The following is a 22,171-nucleotide window of genomic DNA, read 5'->3' on the forward strand; positions in this document are numbered from 1 at the left end:
GCTTGCTGCGGCAGCGCCTGCTTCCGCGGCCGGCGCGGCGTCTGCGAGGGGGCCCCGGCGCCCCAGCCCCTGCCCGGCGCCAGGAAGGGCCTTCCTGGAGAAGGGAGACCTGGAAAACCGCCCTTACCGCGTTTCCATCCCCCTGCCGACCTCCGCTCCTCTGCTACCCACGGGGAGGTGTGTGCGCGGTAAAACAATAAAGAGCGAAATAACGTGTTCATAAGCCATCTCTGACCACTGTGCTTTTTAATCACGCTCCTCTCCCATCAGTCTTTGGCAAACCTGCCGCTAAAACCTAAGGGCTTTAGGGAAGGGACTCACGCTGGTAGTTCAGTGCCCAACAGTGAGCACTAATCCAGGCTAGAGGCTTTGGGCACTAACGCAATACAAGGAGTAACTGTAATATAATTCAAATGGAATGGTTAAGTCTACAAAAACAGGTATTTTCCATCACCCAGAGTGCTAAGTGAATAATTTAAAAATAAATAAATGGGTGTGAGCACAGTGGAAACAGATTTGTTTAAAAAAATAAAAAGAATATTCATAAAATTCAGTTTTTAAGTATCTGTCCAGGTCTAAACAACTCCCATGGATTATTCATTATTGAGTCCAGTCGTTTCAGTGCTTTTTCATTAAACAAGTCTGTAATAATCATGTATTGCTGATTTCAAGCACAGGTACAAACATGTTTTGTTATTTGTTCTCCAGGGGAAATATTTTAAAACATGGTGATAAAGAGACTCCATATATATTCTTAACTTGACAAGATTTCTTGTCTGAAGGAGGGAACATAAGGGAAATTACAAGAAAAGCAGATAGGGTTTAAAGAGAACAAAAATCTATCGTGTGACTTAATTCTCCACTTTTAAGAAAAGAATTTACCTTTGAAGAGAGATTTCCAGACAACTTTTCAGTGCTATTCAGTAAATTCTCTTCTGTGCAGTCCAAGGCAGAATACAGAACTTGTCATTGTACTCACTGATAGAGTGTAATTCAGTAAGACTTTGTCACCCTGGCAAGTTATACCAGTTTGGTCAAAGAAAGAGTGAGACTTCTCTAGAGTTTTCTGCACATATTACACTGTTCCAGCTTTTCTCCCTGTTACCTGCCTGCCAGCTATGCCCATTCGGGCTTTGAGGGGAGGCTGGTGCATAGGCAGCCATGTTTGCTGCCTTGCCCATAATCATAATTAGAAGCTATAATCAGAACTTGRTTTATTCTGGTGAGTTTTTGATCCTCAGCCTTGTAGAGAAAGGTCTCTATTATCCCCCCTGGATCAGCACAGGAGGTCACAGGACTATATTTTTACAAGATATTTATGTTGACAATTGTGGTCACAGCTTATTCTGACCCCGCAGGGTTATTCTCAGTGTCGTATCAATAAACACAAGTCTTGACTGCCTTTTTACACCTCGGACTATTTTCACAGATTTGATACCAGTGAATTAAAAAGTCACCCATAAAGAAACACTGCTATCATCAGGAAAAYTAATACGGTTGGTATCTAGTTTCACAACATGCATTGAATAGAATGAAAGTTCTGGAGAAAATATTTGCTTAAATATTTATTATCACTTATTGTAAGTGTCCCTTCGATTTCTAGATTCTTAGGCAATTTGGCACTCTACTTATCTGATAACTCTAGTACTGTTATAGCAGGAATGGTTGATTTCATTTAGGAAAAGCTAGGTCATATACTGAAGTTATTCTATTGCTACAAATATTGAAAATGGAACATGTAAAATCAAGGTGAGTCTTTAGAGTTAGACTTAATCCTGAAATATGTAAAGCTGCTGACATCCAAGTATCCTCAATTATATTGCAACATCTGTATGTGTGCTGTAATCTCCCAAATGATGTACCAACATCTACCAACATCTTTAAGAAATTTTCTGAAGAGTTTTCCAAATAGTTTCAAGAACAATAGGACAACTGGTTTTGGAAGTAATGGTCTTGGTTCAAGGGAATTCAGTGTATGGCTTTCCACTTGTCCTTCTGATCTTGAAAATCTGTTCCTGTCATTTTCACTGCTGTCTCAAGTTCGGCTCAAGTCAGTTGCTTGTACTGACCTGATTACCTCAATTAAGCAAAGGAGAAGTGTGAGTAATTTTTATATTACTTGTTTTTTTACTGTTTTGGTAAATAGTAAGTACAATAAAAGTGTCTGTTCCCACTTTTACATGCCCAGCTGAAACCTGGGTACAAAGCAAACTAAAAATTTGCTCTTTCTGCAATTTCAGCCACTATTTGCCAGTCACCAATTAATTTCTGTAGACATTGAGCTCTGGGAGGTGAAATGCTTAAAGGAGCAGTATCATTCCACCCTTAGGGTAATAAAACACAACACAGTCCTTTCCCATAAGCTGCCTCAAAATGATATTGCTGCTTCTAAATGACTGTGTTGTTAAAGTCTGAAAACATAGGCATTAAGTTGTGAAATATGTAGGAATAATACTTATTTTGTTCCCAACAAAAGAGAAGTGAAACAAGTGCATTGTAAAAATACATCCCAAAGCATAAAAAAAGTTTAGCTTTAAACTATAGTATAATTTTCACTAGAAGTCTGTTACTAACAGTGATAATCTTATACCTTGCATTAAGATGATACTCTGGTAAATACTCTTCAGTTTAAAATCCTTTAAGAATATTTGTTTTAGATGGATTTCAAGTCATCTATCGTCTATGCCATTGCTCTCCATTGTCCATCCAAGCAGAGGGTCACTGCCACTTCTAGGCAGCCACAATCCTTAGCCAAAGTAATCCATAAGAGAATATAAAGCCACTCAATTCATATTATGTTATAAATTTTTAAACAGGTTTTAATAGACTAGCTTCTTCAGGTCAGCACTGGAAGTCTGTGATGATTTGGTTTCAAAGACCGCTAATATGGTGTACCTATCATGACTTAAAAGTGTAGTGAATAAAGCATCTTAAATGATTTTTGGAGTTGGTTAGCATTGGTCCGTTGATAAAAAGCCTTCAATATTTTAAAAAGAATGCCAGTTTAAATGGTATTAATAACATAACTTAAAATATTGGTATGATACATAAAAGCTTTAAATATTTTTGTGTGAAGAATATTGAGGCAATGACTAGATTACAACATGAAACAGTGCCTTAAACTGTCACCTGTCCTGTCCACCATAAGTTTTTAAAAGTGATTTTAAGCCTTTTCTTCTATCCTAGAGGAGGCAAACTTTTAGGTAACATATTTTAACATTACATATTTTACTTGCTTTTTTAGAATAGCTGTGGAGGAAAGAAAAAGACAAAAACATTGAACTGATATACCAGAGGACCAAAGCTTATTTTTTAGTTCATTGCTGAAATTTCAAATGTGATTTTATTTTTTTTTCTTTTTAAAAAATATCAGACAGCAGCAAGAGTCATCTCAAACAAAACAAAAGGATGTACAGGTGCGACACACAGATGTGTGGGATTGTTATGACAGTAGCCTCTAACTTTCCATCAAAGACCAAGTATTCGTCCTTCCAGATGTCAGGGAGGCTATCCTTATGGCTGCTGACATGATAAATGCTCTCAGCAATGTCCAGTAAATCATGCAGTCAGAGTCCAAAATGACACCACAGTTTATTGCAACTCTTAACATTAAACTTTGTAATGACTGTTTTAACCTGTTCTTGTTTTTCCTCCTTCATTAATGTCATCTCATCTTTCAGCCTCTTCCTGTTACTCTCATTTCTCCTATTCCTTTTGTCTTTCCTCATTAACTCTTACACCATTAAGTTAACATCTTATTTTTTCTAACAGACCTCATTATTCCCTCTTCTATGCTATCCATTCCGTTCCCCTCCTCCATCTCACTCTTACCACTTCATAGGCAGCACAAGGAAGAGAGCCAAAAGGGATCTTTCTCTACAGAAAACAGAATTTTGTAACACAGGCAAACAGAAGTATTTTAAAACTTTTTATCCATTGGCTTTTTGGTGTCAGTCACCTAAGCACATCCCAAAGGGGAACCCTATGCCTGTTCCTTGCCAGCTCCTTAAGTGAGTTGCCTCTTGCCAGCATGGTCATTATTTCCATGAATCTTGGACACTTCTGCCTGCCCGGGGCAGTGCTCAGTAAGGCAAATAACGGGGCCTCCATCCAGATCAGTCTGCAGCCTGGTAGTCAGAATATTTCTCTGGGAGATGGGAGTTGTGAGTTTATCCTCATAGGCTGACACTAAGTTGACACTTACTGTCTCCACAAATGTCTCTTACTAGAAGTATGCCTGAAGCTCAAACAGTGATTGAGCTATTCAGCCCTGAAGGTACCTCATCCTGCCTGAGCATAAGAAATGGTTTCCAAATCAGAACTGAATCCATAGAGAGGCCTCTCTCAAGGGGTGCAGATAAGCACCTAAACCCAGGTAAGAGGCAGAATGCCAGATCTAATCTTCAGCTGGCCATTTTCTGTGTTCCCTGCCCGGCATTATGGCTATTCTAAATCCCTTTCTCGAGAGCTTTACTTTCTTCATTCACTGAGTAGAGAACGTAGATGACTGGAATATCCACACTTACAGCCTGCAGAAAGCCTGTAAGCACTGTCAATTTATATTTAGTCCCAACCTATAATATTTAGTGAATGGCTCAAGCATATGTACAGCAACACGTATTATTTGCCACAGCTGCAACTTATCGCCTAGCAAATTTCTCAATTGCTGAGCAAATGCAAAGTTAAAGCCTTAGAACAAAACTCGTCTGTTGCCTATATACAGACTGCAATTTCTTAATTGCAAATAGCCATGCCAGAAAGTACTCAAACTGTAAAATACTTACCTTACTAAAAATATTCAATTTAGTCCATTTTCTGCAACAGTAAATATGATTCACCATGTCACCATCTGTTATCAGGTACTGATGCTTGCCTGCTAAAACAACCTCAGTTGCAGCCAACCTGTGCCTGATCTTAACTAAGAATTGTAACCCAAAATTACAAGGAACTGCCAAGTTCAGCTCTCTCAGTTCAGCCGAAATTGATAGGGTTGGAAGCACTGGGCACCTTGCAAGATTAGCCCTTGGAAACTGAAGACTAGTTCCAACGACATTCATTTATACTGCAAGCTGTGGGGTAGTGTTTTGATCTCTGAACTAACTCTAAATGAGAGGCTGAGAAAGAGGGAAAATTAGCACATGCAGAGTTTCATGCTGCTGCAGCTACACTACTTCCTGTACCCAGGGAAACTCATTTAGCGTCTGCTCAGCTATTGCTGCACTACCAACTGTGTTTAACCCCACAGATGTAATTAGATTTGGGTGTCTGCATTTGTTCCCTTCAGAAGATTGGGACCAAGGGTYAATGCAATGTTCACTCAGTCTTCTTAAACCAAAGTACTCTTTAATCTTAAGGAACTAAACATAAAAGAAAGTGACATTTACGATAATTAGTGAGTGCATGCATCCGTCTCATCTAACTGCTACCCAAAGCATCCCAAGCTTGCATACAACAGCGTAACTTTCAGACTCGCTATGGGTGCTGCCTTCAGTCATTTTCCCACAGTCTGCTGTCCAGTGCCCCTGTGGTTAAGAAAAGGATTTGGGGTTTTTAGCTGTTTACAGGCCATCTTTTATGGCTGTTTCTCTTCTAAGTAAAATAGTTGTGCAACCTGGCAGGATCCAAAGTAGGTATTGTTTTTTTTTGTTTTAAGCAATATCGCAAGCGTTGTATTTAACATGAAACTCATACAAGGGAATACATTGTGCAGGGTTTTGCTTATTTCTTTAGCTGTCAGGAAACACAGCCAAATCTATGTGTACAGTATTCATCCCATTGACCGTATCATTTGGTAGCTATCCAGACAATTTGTTTTCAAGCTACGTTCACCATTACTACAAGTCAACCCGTTCCCCAGTTTCCCTGTTATCGTAACCCTAAGGTACTTTGTGAGCCAACAGTATCCACAATGCACAATTCACTATGAAAAACTAAGTAACACCATAGTCTAAACTAGTAAAAAATTGCTGTCTTTGCTATACCTAAAAGAGACTGGAATAAATACAAAATCCTTAGGCAAAAAGACTGTAGAGTCATAAATCAAAACAATCAACATATTTGGAGGAACAAGTGCACTCCCTTTTAGTTATTTGAGGTACTTTGTACAGTTTATCTTGAGTACAAAATCATGCTATCAAATTTCAAGTAGATGTCTTTTCTTTTAAAGCCATCTGCTAACTTCACAAGACTTTTCAGTAGATCAACAGCTTCAAACATCCAGTACTGAGACTGCTGGCTGTCTATGACATAGAAAACAAGTGAAATGAAAGAAGTGTCAATGAAAGAAAACCTGAAACCCCTCAAAGAGATATATAGCAAGTACAAAAGTAACTGCAATATTTTCAAGAAAAAGATTGCTCAGAGATTAATCTACACTTTTGATGGAGGGGAGGTGTTGGAAGAAAATGGTAGAGGGGTTAATGAAAAGAAAATCAAGAAATAACTGGGAGAAAAGGAGGAAGAATGTTTTTACTGGGAAGAGAGGAAATAGGTAAGTATATCTTTTTAAGGACATCATGTCAGCATTCTGGCTTCTTATTAAAAAAATAATGTCTAAGAATATTAACATTTAATATTGAAGATCAAGTCTTCATTGCAGAAATTGTCAATTCAGTTAAACCTTGCTTCTGCAAATCACATCTAAGCTTTCAGTATGAGTAGTCCCATTGATGCAAGCAAGACAAGTTATGAATTAAAAAGAAGCAATTAATTAGTTTTTAAACACAGGTCTTAGTTTTGCCACATCCATACTCACTCAGATTTTTAAAACCCACATATCTATGTGCAGCATAAACAAAAAGTGCCATTTTCTGCAAGGCTAGTGAAGCTCTGCCTATTGTTTCTAATAGTTTTATTTAGGTAAATATTATAAGCAAGCTTCTTTAAACACAACATATTCTTGACAAGGATACCAAAAAAATTCACAGTCATTATTGAAAAGAAATGCATAAATGTCATTGTGAGAAAGGAGGTTGGTATATCTCCATTAATTAAGCAATGCCTATAAAGAGTAAGTGTTTGAGCTTTCATGGTGCTATGTACCTTCTCTGTTCCTTCTGTGATACACAGAACATGCCACAAAACCAAGGTTATATCCAAAAAGTAGGGAAAAAGATACCCTTCTGAGCAATTCCCCTACCTTAGCCAAGAGGGGTGCCATATTTACTTCAAAAACACAAAATTAATGAGAAAAAAAATACCATCAAAGGTTTCTGGATTCAGTGTGTTTTTCAGAACATCTATGCGACCTTTTTCTCTTTCATCTTCCTCAATTCTGCTTGTATTTTTGTCTGAAATGAGATCTGGGCTGCCAGCAGCGAAGTAACCCATTTTACAAATCCTGTTGGAGCCCCATCTGTTTTAGTTGAACTTTGTGTTTATTACTGTCCCATCTAACATTCATAAACACAATTTCAGTTTATTATAAAATGCAGGTGAGCTGTCTTGTGACTGATAAGGTTGTTTTACAAGGTTTACAGTATGTTCATACTGTAGCTTGTGTAGTATAAAATGAATTTCTTCTAACGTTCGCAACATAAAATACATACTTGTGTAAACAGACTAACTCAATGATACAGCTATCACTGCTGTATGGGAATGGGATAGAAAAACAACCACAATTAAAACAAGGTCATTATTACTGATTTCTAGATTTAAATATCAATTATTAATTTTTTTTTTAAATAGTGTTTTATATTTGATGCTTTTCTTTTTTTTCTTCCAAAATGGCAAAAACCATGAGGCTATCACGTAAATCTTTGGAAATATTTCAAGGTTGAAAACCTTGAAGTAAAATCATCAGATGATAATGTTTCCACAAACTTTTCCATATACATCTGCAGTTCCTCTAAATCAATTATTAGTATATGTCCATCATTGAGTTTTATAGAGATGCTGTATGTTATAGTTAAGGTTTTGGTGTGCAGAACAGTGATAAAATGTTACATAAGAAGATTTATCTTAGTTATTGTGTCTTGGTGATATTTTTAATGCAGCTACAGACAGTTCTGTACTATAAACCCTGGTTTTTTTATTAAATTAATTTTCCATCTTCCTACATAATTATCTAAATTCTCTAAACTGCACAGATATAGCTCTTGGCACAATATTTCATGCTGACAAGAGAATGCTAAAAGAGAAATGCAGCTGGATAGACTCCTAAAATACTCAGTACTGATTTATGCATTTTGGTAAACTCAGTTACAAGACAAGAGCTGGGTAAATAGTAGGAAAAATTATTCATGGACACATTTACAAATCCCTTTCAATTCGGCTATTATGCCACCCCTTATACTTGCTTGTTTTCAAAAATATTCTTCAAGGCTGTGTTATTGCATGATGTCAATATGCAGCCGCGATAATTCTTGTACCAATATTAGTATTCATGCTTCAGGCAGAAAATTCTTTTCTTCTGTTTACACAGTCAGCAGATAGACACAATACCATGTGCATAATTCAATCACGTGTCATGGATAACGTATTATAACTAGTTCAAGATATGATTTAGAGTGAACAGTTTTCAAGCAATACATTACTTGATAGGTGTTCACATAAAGGTATTTAAATAATGATGACACAGTTCATACTTCTCTAAAAATGAAAGGGCAAAAGTCGCCATCATTTGAAAGGCCTTTAGACCAAGACTTTTGCTTCTGAATCAAAGAAAAAAAAATCATATTTAGTTTGTATCAAATTAAACTTATTTTTGTTATCTCTTTTTGTCACTGAAACAAGAGAGAGACGAGTTCTGGTCCATTTAACACAAAACTGTTCTTTTCAGCCTGAAACAAAATGTTTCATTTTGGGACACTCATTTTGGGAAAAACAAGGAGTCATAAAGCTAGCCTGTGAAGAAACATCCTGTTATTCAGTAGCTTAGAGGCTTGAGGAGACACCATGTCATTTTGTTTCACATCTTTGCATTTCCATATTTATTCAAGTGTTTTAAAGAATGTGAAACACCTTCAACAGGAGGATCCTGCTCCAGAAAATCCCCCCAATTTTTAGTTAGGATACCTGGTAGAAGTCAAGTTTGGTTTTGTTCCTGCCTTGAGTGGAACAGAGTTTGTATTTGAAGGACACACGAAGGGAAAAGGAATGAATCCTCAGCTCTGTTTGAACAGTCATTCAAGAGGATTTTAGTCACTTGCCCACTGCACTTTTGGTTTAGAAAAAGAGAAACAGCTTTACAAGCACAGAGCAAGAGCACACATCTGAGAGCATAGTATTTATGGCACTCTTGTTTAGAAGCAGAGGACTGAACCTCCTGAAGAGGAAAGAACTGAGTTCAACTTTCCCATATCTGGAGTGAATGCAAGAGCCGCACTATTCAAAGAAATAGAAGATTATTTTCAGCTGGGAAAAAATATATCTACACAATCAATCAGAATAAATAATTAAAGATCTCCCTTAAAAAGATATTTTTATGACTTGATAAAAACATTAAGTGTTTATCTAGCAGTCTGATAATCTGCTAAGAAAGAAACAGCCCCAAGTAAGAGGCATATCCAGGAAAATGAGCTATAGCTTGAGCACCTCTGGAGTTTGGAAATCCTTGGCTCTCAGAAAAATATTTGATTGACATAATCATTAATGTTCTCTAAGGCAGTGTTTCTCAACTGGTGGTCTAGGGTCAAAATATGGTCTAAGAAAATGGCTATAAAGTAGAAGATTTTTAAGCATACAGACATGCAAGGAGACAAACCCAAAGAAGCATAAAGAGTCAAAAGCAAAAATAAAAAAAAAAGACTAAACTTTGAGTATGCATTTATATGTGGATGTAAACAAAAGCCTTTGTAACATACTGCACAAGGTAGTTCTGCATATATCCCCCCCCCCCCCAAGAACGAAGATAGTTTCACAGATTAAATTCAAGCTCCCACAGTCCACTTCCCCTCTACCTTTGGCTGTGTGTTTTAYGGCCCTTTGTTAGGCCAGCAGGGGTGCTTGTGCAAACCCACAGTGAGCTGGGTCAGGGAATGGAGCTAAAAATTAGGTCTACAAAAACCACAGTTTTGAGCCAGCTCAGCTAGCTCCTCCCGTGGCTTATTACAGAGCTGTACCTTAAACAACATGCTGGTTCAAGAGAGGGGACAGCAGACCCCAGTGATAGGTTGCAGCTATTCTGAGAAATTCCCAAAGTCCAAATCTTATCTAACATACCGATTAGAGTCAAGCAGTCTACTTGTACCCTAGCACAGGCAATAACATAAATCTTACACTCTAAAATATAAACCTTCTACTTATGTACAGAATATGTCATTTAACATCAGGGTTCCTAAAAAATGCCAATTGAACTGTACTGCAGAAAACACCTGATGTGAGAAAGAAATAATAATTCATCACAGAGTGGAGAAGTTTAAGAAAACAGAAGGCCAAATAACATGATGCAGTTATCTCATTTATTTCTTTACCACAGTGGCGATGAAGGATAGCTCAGGTCTAGACAGTGGGAGTTAGCCAAGTGGGTAAGGACACAAATCAACAAGGAAACAGTGCTCACGATGATAGTGGAAATGACACTCTGAAAACCATTTTGCAGATAGTCTGGGAACAGATCTGTGGATCCCTGTTTAGGAGGGCACAGTGCCCCAAGTAAAGCAACTGCCTTCTCACTGCCTGGAATAACAAATGTCACTCCTCTACCTAAATAGACTGCAATGTTCTTGATGAGGCTGGTTTCCAGACTGTGTGATCCATAAAAGCAATCCGTATTAAGAACATCCCTCAGTTCTAGCCTCCCACCCAGAGTGGAGCTGTGATACTATCCAATAAATTATTTAAAATAACACTTGTGAGGAAAATAATTCAGAAAATACTGCAAAAAGAATGACATAGTTACTCTCCATGCAAGCATCTGATCACAAGTTGAGAAACTCATTTCCTTTAGTGGCATATGGCCCATTAAATTCTTTCACATTTTAAGATTATGTATTGTCCTATGGCTATATTACCTTTTAAGCAAGTAATGTAGCATTTCTAATTTTTCTGGAAGAAATGAGTATGGAGACCTATATCCTTGTATTCATTCTTTGTCTCACGGTGTATTTAGCTTAAAACACTCTAGTTGATATTTCAGGATAGCCTACAAAAATATATTGCACTGGTAAAAACTGTGTATGGAAATCAAACTTCTTCCAGTAGGTCCAAAAGATAAAGCCTGTTTTGTGGCCTTTTGCAGCTTTCTCTAAAGATTCTGTGTGTTTGCTGGCTGATGTACACCCAAAAATAACTGGGAGAAAAGGAGTAAGCTCATGCTTCATAACTTTATTCTACAAAATATAAAAAGGATTTTAAGTTACAGGTTTTGTTAAAACCCACCTTGCTATCTTATTGTCTCTGACATCACAGCAAATAACATGCTGAGGGAGAAAGGAACTGTGTAAGGTGTGTACCACTGCCCTCTAACTGCATACAATGAGAACTATTCAGGCAGACATCTAAGGCCCTGTACTTGTGAGCTAAAAATTGCTTTTTGCCTATACAGATTCTTTGGGTTTTAAGACTGCCCAGCAAGCTGAGCTGTGCAATTATATTCTGTTTGGGGTCTTCTGGGAGATAAGTGGGGTTGAGAACTTGGATGGGGGGGATTTTTTTTTTATTTTCTAATCACAAAATAACAGGTGAACAAGAAAGGAAGTGTGCTAGATACAAAAGCCAAGTGGACAACAGAAGTGGATATTCTGGTTTTAATTAAAAAGTTGACTCCTATCACACTTTTTTTTTAAATTCTAAGCAACTCTGCTTTTATAGTAGAAGCTGAGTACTAGATCATTTCTTCCAAAAATATTCCCTTTGTCTTTCTATCAGTATTATGATCACTGCTGCAGGTAAAAGAGCACATGGCAGAAATTATTGTGACACTCAAGGAAGCTGAGGGATAGCTAACTGTAGAGGATGAGGCTCCCATCACACGGCCTCAGCTACTCCCTCAATAACTGGAAACAAGTTGTCTGCCCTACTAAACTGAGCGTACATGCTCTGAAACCCATTTCCCCACCCCACCTAGCTGCAAGCATCATGAAGTAACCAGAGCTTCCTCCTCTCTTGTGGGCTGGAGGTGTCCCCAGACTACCCGCTGTGTCTGTCTGTGACCACCTTCAGTTTCTTAAACTCTTTACTGTTCCTCTTCTTGTTATCTGCCAGGCCATGAGCTGTGCAAGCAGTTGCATAGAAGATGAATTACAGTGCACAGAAAGATTTCCATCAGAAATTAGAAAACAAAGAGCAATGACAGATATTCTTTAAAAGGCATGAAGATAAATCTGAAATATGAAATAAAATAAAGGCATGGCCATTCTGATTGCACAGTTTCCAGGCTGGTAGAAAATCCACTGTAGGAAGAGTTGCATAAAGAAGCTACAAATATCCTCTTTGACTACAATCAAACTCAATCCTTTGAGGCTGAGGAAGGAAAGTCTCCTACAGACACTATATATCATGGAGCACCACAATGATTCTGACTCTCTCTTGTAGGTGTCATTGTTCAACTTTGGTGTTATAGTTTAACCTTACGCCTTACTTGGTAGTGCTTCATTGGTAAAGTACTTTTATCTTTCTGAAAATAATATGGTTAAATATCTCAATGCAGGTAAAAAAACCACCTGTGATAACTTTTTTATTTCAAATATAGTTCCAAATCCATGTTGCATGTATTTCTGTTCTAAGGTAATACTAGTTTATGTTCTCATATTGAGGAGGGGTTTCCTCTTTCTGAATTAGGTCATTACTACACAGTGCTATTTTCTGTTTTGAGGAAGAGAAAAATCTCTCCTGGGTTTCTGAAGAAACATGACCACTTGCTGTTTAACTATAACCAAGTAGGAGGGGTTTGTGTTAAACTATCAACTTGTGATTAAAAACCGGCCATCCATATATTCAGGCTGTGTTGTACTGAATCGCAATAACTGTTCCGCTCAATAATGCTGTAGGGCAACCTAAAATTYGACACATGCACTGTATTTAATTTTTAAGTACATGCAAGATTTATTACTGGCAACTGTTTCTGTATCTTGTATAAGGTTGACAGAGTACATTGCATACAATGTAGCAACCCAATCTTAAAGAATGAATAAAAAATAAACAGGTTTTAAATATATATCATGGGAAAGAATTACAATCCTAGAATGTGTTAACAGAAAAAAAATGGAGAAGAGGAATGAATGCAAGGAATATGCCAGTCTGGAGGGTAGTAAAAACATAAAAAATAACAAACAAACAAGGAACAGCTTGCTTGTTTATTGTTTTACATTAAAGGGACTAATTTTTGCCTCTATGCTTATATTGATCTTGTCTGATCCCTGTTCCAGAAATTGGAATCTCAGATCTAATATCATTCTGTTCATCTCTAAAAATACAGCTGATTATGGCAAATAATTAGTTTACTGAAGTTTTTTACTCTCTCACAACAGCACACCCTTTATTCCTTCTCCAAAATGATCTTTGAGCAAACAGTTTTCTCTGGTGAAATAGAACAGTCTTGAAACTATGCTAGAGATCATTAAAGAAAAAATCTCAAATTACCCTTTGACCTAAATTGGTATTTAAATTTTTTGCCACAACAAAGTCTATTTCACCTTTGATGGTGAAGAAATCTATCCCCAAATGACCACGATACATTGGCCAAAACTGAATTAAGAGTGTTATTGTCAGTTCCCAATATCTGAGGAAGGGGTGGGGGGAGAGGAGAGAATGGCACTCAGTTCAGCTCTTCTCTGTATCTTGATATTTTAGTACTTGGAATTACTAGTCTCTGAGCTACATGAGAATTTTAAACATGGTCACAGGAAAGGGCCAGGAACAACTTCAAAAGTATCAGCCAGTAAAAGTCACTAGACACTAGATAATTCATTGACCTCTGCAAGTTTTCCCAGTTTTGAATAATTCTATTATTTGTATGCTATTTTACTGATACCTTTTTAAATGTTGTGATAATCCTTCCTCCTGGAAAAGTCAGGCTGATTTTCTACATGGTATAGGAAATATGATAGGTTATGGTATGTTGTGTCCAAACTTCATTATCTGCAACTGAAATGCCACCTTGCTTTGGTTTATAGTACTTCCACCTCCACACCTTCTTCTGCCTTTTACTGAAGAGCATCATGCAGGAAAACACACTTAAAAAATTTTTTTTAATCTTTTGAAATTTTTTGAACACTGCAACTGGGAGAAACTATTTAAGAAATCATTGCCTGAAGAGGCACAAACTGATGACAAATAGTATGCATAAAAATATAGGCAAAATGCTGACTATTGTGCAACACAGGCAGTTTCTACTGAGGCTTAAAGTGGTGGGTGAGCAAAGTGCAAACACAGGTCTATTTTTTCTCCAAGAATTGCTAAAACAATAAAATTACAGGTAATATGATTTTACTTCAGGCAATTACATTCTGGTAGTACAAATTCATTGCTTTACTTCAGAGAACAAAATCATAATTAAAGGAATAAGAAATACCATGTTTTTGCTTTGCCATTTTTTCTTTAGATAAAATGAAATACTAAAATCCTGGACTGATATCAAATCTAGACATGCCTCAATGAGAATAAAAGAGGGTATTTAAAGACCAAGCTGTATTTACTATGATTCTGAAAAGATTCCCGATGACAATAACTGAAGTGTGCGCTTGCCTTGAGGCAACGTTGTTTTTTAATAGAAGATTGTAGGAGTGCCTTAGAGAAAATGTAACCCTTAGGAGGTATGCAACATAACAACCAAATGACAGTTAATATGAACCTGGGATAGATCCAAGGAAGAGACAGGTCCTTAATGCAGCATTAGGGAGAAATTAGCTACTCGGCCGGAAACACCGTTTAGCTGGCACCTTACCTTGGAAGCACCCAGATGCCATGGGGCGCCACAGGCTGTGCCTTTGCTGGGAGCCCCAAGGGGCTCGTTCTGCACCCCCTGCGCTAGTTTTGATGGGGCCGAGCACCTCAGCCCCGCTAGCTAGACTTCACTGGACTCCTGCCTCTGTGCGAGTACCTTGGTAGGGGGGTTTTAGCACTGCTACAAAACAACTCCATCCTTGTAGCGAGCTAGTCCTGCAGCAACAGCGGCATTCAGAATAGTTAAGGGACAGCCTAGCAGACCATTAATGATTAGCAGGTAGGACACCCTTGTAAGCAAAAGGAGCCGTTGTTCAAAGATCCCCCCGAGAGGCTGCCCGTCTCCCGGAAGGATATCCTAACCTGTATTTATCGCCTTACTAGTGAAGCTGTCCCACCGGAGCAAAGAATCTCTATTCATTAACTGAATTTCAGGAGCTGGCAGTAACATAAAAGGGATTTAACTTTACAAAAACCTTTTCCTGGTCTTCGCTCCAAGGTCTGTTATTAATTAAACTGTAATTAGATGAAACTCATATGTAATGTTTGGAGCAGGGCCTAACATACAAATAACACTACTGTCCGCTGATTTGGTTGTTTTCTGCTTTGGTGGTCTCTCTCCGGCCTAACAAATTTRGTGTTCCTTACAAACTAGCGGCACGGCCTCAACACCACCACCACCCCCTCGGCCCAGGCTGCCATCTAGCCAAAACAGGAGGAAAAACATACCTGGCAGCTTCAGAAAAGGACTGCYGCTCGCTGCCGGGGCGCCGCGAGGGCCGGCTGCTCCCCGAGGAGGGCCAGGCCGGGCGCCGAGGATGCCCGCCCGCGCGGCCATGCCGGCACTGACCAGGGCACAGTCCCGCAGCCGCTGACCGGGCACGGACTGGCGCTGCTCCCCRGGTCCCGCGAGGGCCCCAGACACGGCAAAACGATGAGCCAGGTCCAGGGTCCCTCCAGGACCTGGACCTCCCCTGCAGGGAGTCCTGCCAGGAGCAGCAGGAGACCGGGCTGGAAACGAGCTGTAACAGGCGTCTGAAGTCCATCCTGGAGGCAGGGCCGGAGACAGGGCGCCCACAGGGTAACTCAGGCTGACGGCCCCAGGGTGGGCTGAAATGGGGCCCGGGCCCGGGGAGGGTGGGAGGCCCCGGCGTGGGCAGGGACAGCGAGGGCTGGTGGTGCCCGCAGGGCCTGGACACCCACGCTTGGAAATACCGGGCAGGAACACGATGGCCTCATGTGGGGAGGGAAGAGAAGGGAACCTCCTCTGTCATTTTAGCCGTTGTCTTCTGGTTTTTGACCTGTGAAGAAATGTTTGTTTTCAAATTTGTATTCACAACCGCTCGGGTTACTAATTAGTGACATTAACGCCTCAGAGGTGACGCTCAGCACCTTCCCTTTCTGTCAGAGCTTTTCTGCTTCTTACAACGTGACTGAATAATGTTTTCAGTACAGGAAAGACATCACTTGATGACTAATGGATAAGACTTTCACTGTGAAAATTTGAAATAGGAAATGAAACAAAAAATTGGATTCCCAACTCTGTCTGAAAAACACTTACTGAATAAAGTACATAAATAGGATTTAGAAGAGTTCTAGTCACTCCCTAGTGAGTGCTCTAACCACAAGGCTACAGATTCATGCTCCCTTTCAGTCTGTGTCTCTGGGCTAATTAATCTTTAATTATGCTATGACAAATGTAAGAGCTATGGCAGAAGGGGGGGGGGGCAGCCACTGCAACCTTGTCTGGGGTTACGGGCTCTCCCAGGCTGTGCGAGATGGTGAGCAAGTGTCTACTTAGTTCTTTCCTGACAAGGGTTTTTTCTCCTGCTCTGGATGTTGCAAAGATGTTATTTCATGACTTCTCCTACAGCAGCCTATTTAGGTCATGGTCAATCCTGGAGATGCAGAGGTCTCTACCTCTGTTCTGGCTATAGATGCAGTAAAGGCAATCTAGTTGGGATGCTGGTGTCAAAAAGTCTTCCATTGAGAATGATCTTGCAGTATCTGCAAAAAATGTTTTTTTAATCCTATACTAGGGAGACAAAGGCAGATTTGCCTTACCTCTTCTTTAAGGAAATCAGTATATTCTGAACTGTCTGTAACAAGCATAGCTACCAAAACAATTAAAAAATTCACAACAATACACCAGTTAGGTAGGAAAAATGAAAGTACTGTCTTGGACCTGGGACAGAAGGGAGTCTGTTAAAAGCACAAAGCTCTTCAGAGTTTCAGGACAAGCCTGAGCGATGGGGAAGGGAAACGACAATCCCTTGCTGAGGGGGAGGGAAGCGTGAGCCCTTAGAAGATACAAACTGATGACAGACCACACGCATAAAAATATAAGCAAACTGCTGACTGTAGTAAATAGGCAGTTTTAAGTTCAGCTTAATAGTAGGTGAGCAGATTTTCATGCACATGAGGTGAATTTCTTGCTCCAGGAAAATAAACAATTGAATGAAATCTAGAACAACATTGAACTATAAGCAGTGAGAAAGCTTAGTGCAAAGACAAGAACAAAAGGACAAGAGTCTTCTTCTAGGGTATAACTTTCTCAGGTCACAATTTTTCTCACCATGAAGGGAGAATGGGAAAATGGTTGAACTGATGGAGGGCTGGGTATGTGCAGCAAGTGAACACGATCTGCACCCAGATAAGGGGGTGCAGACTTTACACGTGGGGAAAGGCATGCAAAGGAATACTGAGAGGCACACAAAAACCACTGGTTTCACAGAAGTGGTTTCCCTAGGCTTTACCATTGGTTTCATTACATGCTATCTGCAACATTAAGCATCTACTGCTTAAAGACATTTAAAGTGTTGTGCCAAACCACTGCTCAGTATCTGACCCACATATTTGCAAATCTTTTTTTCCTCCTACAGAAACAAAAAAGGCCTCAAAAGCTCCTGAAATTTTTCACAACATATCTATCATCATTTCTAAAACTCTGAAATCATCAACTAGAATTAGATAACTAAGTCTTCGCTTTGGTAATTATCAGTTTACAGGGATGTCCTTAGTAACATTTAGGCAGACATACCAATATTAACTGCTGCATTCAAATGTTTGAAACAATGAATTTTAATGTTCACAAGGAAGAACCAAGGTATCATTTCTAAGGCTGTCTCTTTATTTTGYGTTGATTTTTTTGATGGAATTTGGTTTAAAAAAAATCCCTTGCCAACATTCAGTATTCAGTATCCTCTCAGATTTCTAAGCATGCGAAACAGACCTAACAAAGTCACAATCCAACTTACCATAGTATGCATAAGAGAGATGCTTCAAAAAAATGTTTAGGTGATTTAATCATTACCAGAAATATGAGCAAAAGGACCACATAGAGCATGTTAAAATATTACACCTTTTGACCTAGGCATATGACCAATATTCACAATCTTATATGTATAGGTTCTTCTAGAAGAATGGCTCATTTCACCATGAGGCATTCTTAGATGCAGTCTTGCATATTTACAATGTCCATGCCTCTAGACTAAGCAAAATGCAGGGGCCTGACAAATATTGTTTGCTAACAGCTGAAAGCCTTTTTACTTTCAACCTTCTTCTGAAAACAGTTTAAAGTTTTTTTGTTTTTTTTTCTTCAGGGTCATACTAGTCCTTCATCCCCATGATACTTCTGATACTTCTTTGACATTCTCTCCACGCTTATGTGCAGTTTCTGTTTCTTTATTAGAGCTCATTGTGGGAGTAATTAATATTGAAATCTTAAAATTGCATGCAGATCTAGGAATAAAAGACCCCCCTAAACACACAGCTCATTTCTTATTTCAGCTTTTCACCTCTGTTTTGGACATAAACTCTCCCCATCTCCTTTTAAACTATATGTTCAATAAAGTACTCATTTTTTAACTATCTTGTACATCGTATCATAATTTCAACAGTTTTATGCAACACTCAGCAAAACAGTATTATGCAAGCCAGAGAAAAATAACACTTCAGAGGTTAATACTATCAGTAAAATTCAGTTATTAGGAATATTCATGTAATTACACTGTGACATTTGACTAAATGCATAATTTTTTCACAACCAGTCTCACCTGACTCCTGTTCCCTCCTGTCCTCTCCACCCAAAACCCACCAAATCTTCCATATCTAGCAAGGAGCAATGAAAGCTTTTGACATTAAAAGCTACACAGTAGGTTAGATATCTCCAGGGAATAGTCATCTCTCCTATTTTACAGGACAATGGTTCAAAACTAGATTGTCTCAGCAGTGAGTGAATGCTGTTACCTTCATAAAAGTATTCAGTGATCTATATAAAATGCATTATAAAGTCCTGTTACATTCTGAGCTTTTTACACCAAAACATTCTTCTACTCTATGTGGAGATAATTTCAGCCCTTTTAAAAACAACCAGAGTATTCAATTTTAGACATGTCCTAACTAAAAGACGATGCCTGGGCCTTGTGGGCACCCCCAGCCCTCCCTGTCCCTGCCCACCCCCAAGGCCTCCCCCACCCTGCCCAGGTCCTGCCAGCCCCTGTTTCAGCCCGGGGCCATCAGTCCCTGCCTGAGCTCTGCTGGAGACATGCCACAGTTGTGCCTGTCCTTGGCCATGGACCCCACTGACCCAGACCCCCCTCACTGTGGGCTGATGGCTCTCTATGGACTTCCTGGCTTGAGCTCAGACCTGCCTCATCACCGTGATTTTGCCCCTTGATCATGATTCTTAGCTGGACCTGGCCACCACCTCAGGGCCCCCTCGCTTGGGTGCTGGGTCCTGGCTGGTGAGGCCCTGCCCTGCTGGCTGCATTATCCCCTCGGCTCCCGGCTTTCCATCCCTGAGGGAGCAAATGGCCATTGGTGCTCCATAACAGAAGGAATAGATAGCTCAGACAAAGGAAAACCAGCATAGGCTGCTCACCTATTTTTGAAGTAAGAGACAGCTTTAAAATGGAATGATGGAGGTCCTAAATATGCAAGTGTCCAATGAGATAATCAAACAGTAGGAATCTAGAACTGGTTGAAGAATATGTACAAAAAAGTACAAGAAAGGCATTTACTGTTCCACAGGATTCTAGTTCAAATTCTTAACAGTGTTTGAAATAGTACCAGACACTGCAACCTTAGGAGTTTCTCTGCAGTCTCAAAGACAAACACAAAAAAAGGAAACTAATGTACAAAAGTATGTTTGCAGTGCATATTTAGCCCAGACATGGTACAAGGGCCTCAGCTCCTAGCTTGCTGGTGCAGTATCAGAAGACAGTCTGGCTGCAGAGATGACGGGGCAACTTGGTTGCTTGCCCCAAGAAACTGCTCCTCTTGTTCAGAGCCAGAATTCAAGAGATTCACAACCTGTGATGAGTATCGGGGATGTTTAAGCTCCCCCAAGACGGCTGGCTCTACTCCGAGACAGTTTCTAGCCATAACTGCAGAGGAAACTAGATGGCGTGCCAGGAGTAAGATATTCCACCAGCTCAGTAGACAGAACTCAGGTTCAGACATGCAGCAGCCTAACCAGAGAGCATAAATTTGCCCTATGAGAAGTGCAGCAGAAAATACAAAGAAGTAAAAACAGATCAATTTTCTTTTCTAATTTTCTGTTAATGATAACTATTTGTAACAAGAACTGGTGAGAATTCACAGAGAAGAATAGTTTGATTTTGAGAGGGACATTATCCTCTGTTGTCTTTAGAGTGGAAAGTTTTTTCCTAATATATATCAGTGATTTCTATTATACACTAGTTTAACCCACTAATTAATTATTGCAGACAGCTGTACTTTTTCCTCTTGTTAAGCTCTACTACTGTTCTTAACAGAGCTTACTGATTTGAAAAACAGAGATTGAGATTCTAAAATATATTTAGTGGAATATATACTATGATAGAAGTCAATTTACTTCCTAGCTAAGCAGCAACGACATACTTTCCAAAAATAAAATAGCCGCAACCACCCATATACCCTCTTTACTGTCACCGAATCCAGTATACTGGCAAGTCAATATGTCAGCATCAGCAGTAAAGTTGCCTGGGGATAAAAGGCAGAAGATATAAAAAGGAGGTTTTCTTTCCTGGAAAGTTGTGCTCCAAGGCTTATTCTATCTATGAAAAGAAACTTAATGACTTTGTTATGTCATACAAAAAGTTAATTTTGCATTGGAAGAGGGCTTTTTGTTTTTATTTTAAATTTTAACTTGATTTACCTATTCCCATGACTTGTTTTGGCAATGTCTACACTGCCTTCCAGATACAGACCCAACCTTGCACCCAAGTCCAAGCTCACCTATGTTGAGAAGTTCATGGACTACAGGCAAGATTCAGACCATTCCCAATAGCAAATCACACACTACCCTTTAGTATGATCCCAAACACGGTCCTACCTGCTGATCTGTGACTACTGAAAGTACAACAGCTGCCTTGCAAATACTATGAAGAACTTGATGCATGTTCTCTATAAGCCAGTTTCTTGAGACTCTAGTTCAAGATTTGACAGCGTTCTACAAACAGCATTTTCCCTCTAGGTCTACGCAGGAAGAAGAGTGATACAGAAAAAAAAGACTATGTAGACTTGGCATTAGAGGAACCATATTCACATTTCCTATCTCATCTTTTTTGATAAGAAATAAAACCGAGGATTGTAATTCTGCATTCAAATTACACTCATATGCACAAGAAAAAACATGACAAGAGCTATCACAGGTAACACCTAAAGAACAAGAAACAAATATGCAATTGATAAACATTATTCTCTAGCTTCTGCTTTAGGAGCAGAAAAGTAGCAAACACTACACAAACAAAGGCATTTTCTGGGTAAGAGACAAAACAGTGCTACTTGACAGCACTGCTGTTCTCAGTAGAAAACTTCTGGGAAAACCTTTGGTTAGTTCCCAGAGAAATCCAGTCCTTTTGTACAATATCTCCCTTTTGTACTGTGTTTCCTTTTAAAAAGCCCAGAGGTTTAATTTTTTGAACTACAGAGGATGTCTGTTTAGGGCTAAATGTGGACAGTCATACTGAGAATCAGATAAGCTGCATATTTGGCATACAGACAAAGAATTGGAAATGGTGAAGTTTCCGGCTCAGTTGATTTCAGGTTGTCATTCCAAGATCCTGTCTCTTTTAAAAAGTTCCCCTTTTGAAAAACTCCAAGTGGGTTTTCGGGGGTTGTTTTTTCTTAACAGTGTTATCCAATATATGTTTTAGGAGAAATGTAGAATTTAAAAATGTCCCCCTTCTTTCTGACAAAAGACTACCTCAATAAAGATTCATTTTTCAGCTTGCAAGGAGTGTGAAATGAAGTAATTGAAAGCTCATTGCTCAGCCTGTTAGTGAGATTAAATTAAGGGATTGTGGACCATATCATGTTCTCCATTTCAAGCCCATCTCCAGAT

This window comes from Apteryx rowi, unplaced genomic scaffold (genome assembly GCF_003343035.1).
Source record: "Apteryx rowi isolate R43461 unplaced genomic scaffold, aptRow1 scaffold_197, whole genome shotgun sequence".
In the NCBI taxonomy this organism is placed as follows: domain Eukaryota; kingdom Metazoa; phylum Chordata; class Aves; order Apterygiformes; family Apterygidae; genus Apteryx; species Apteryx rowi.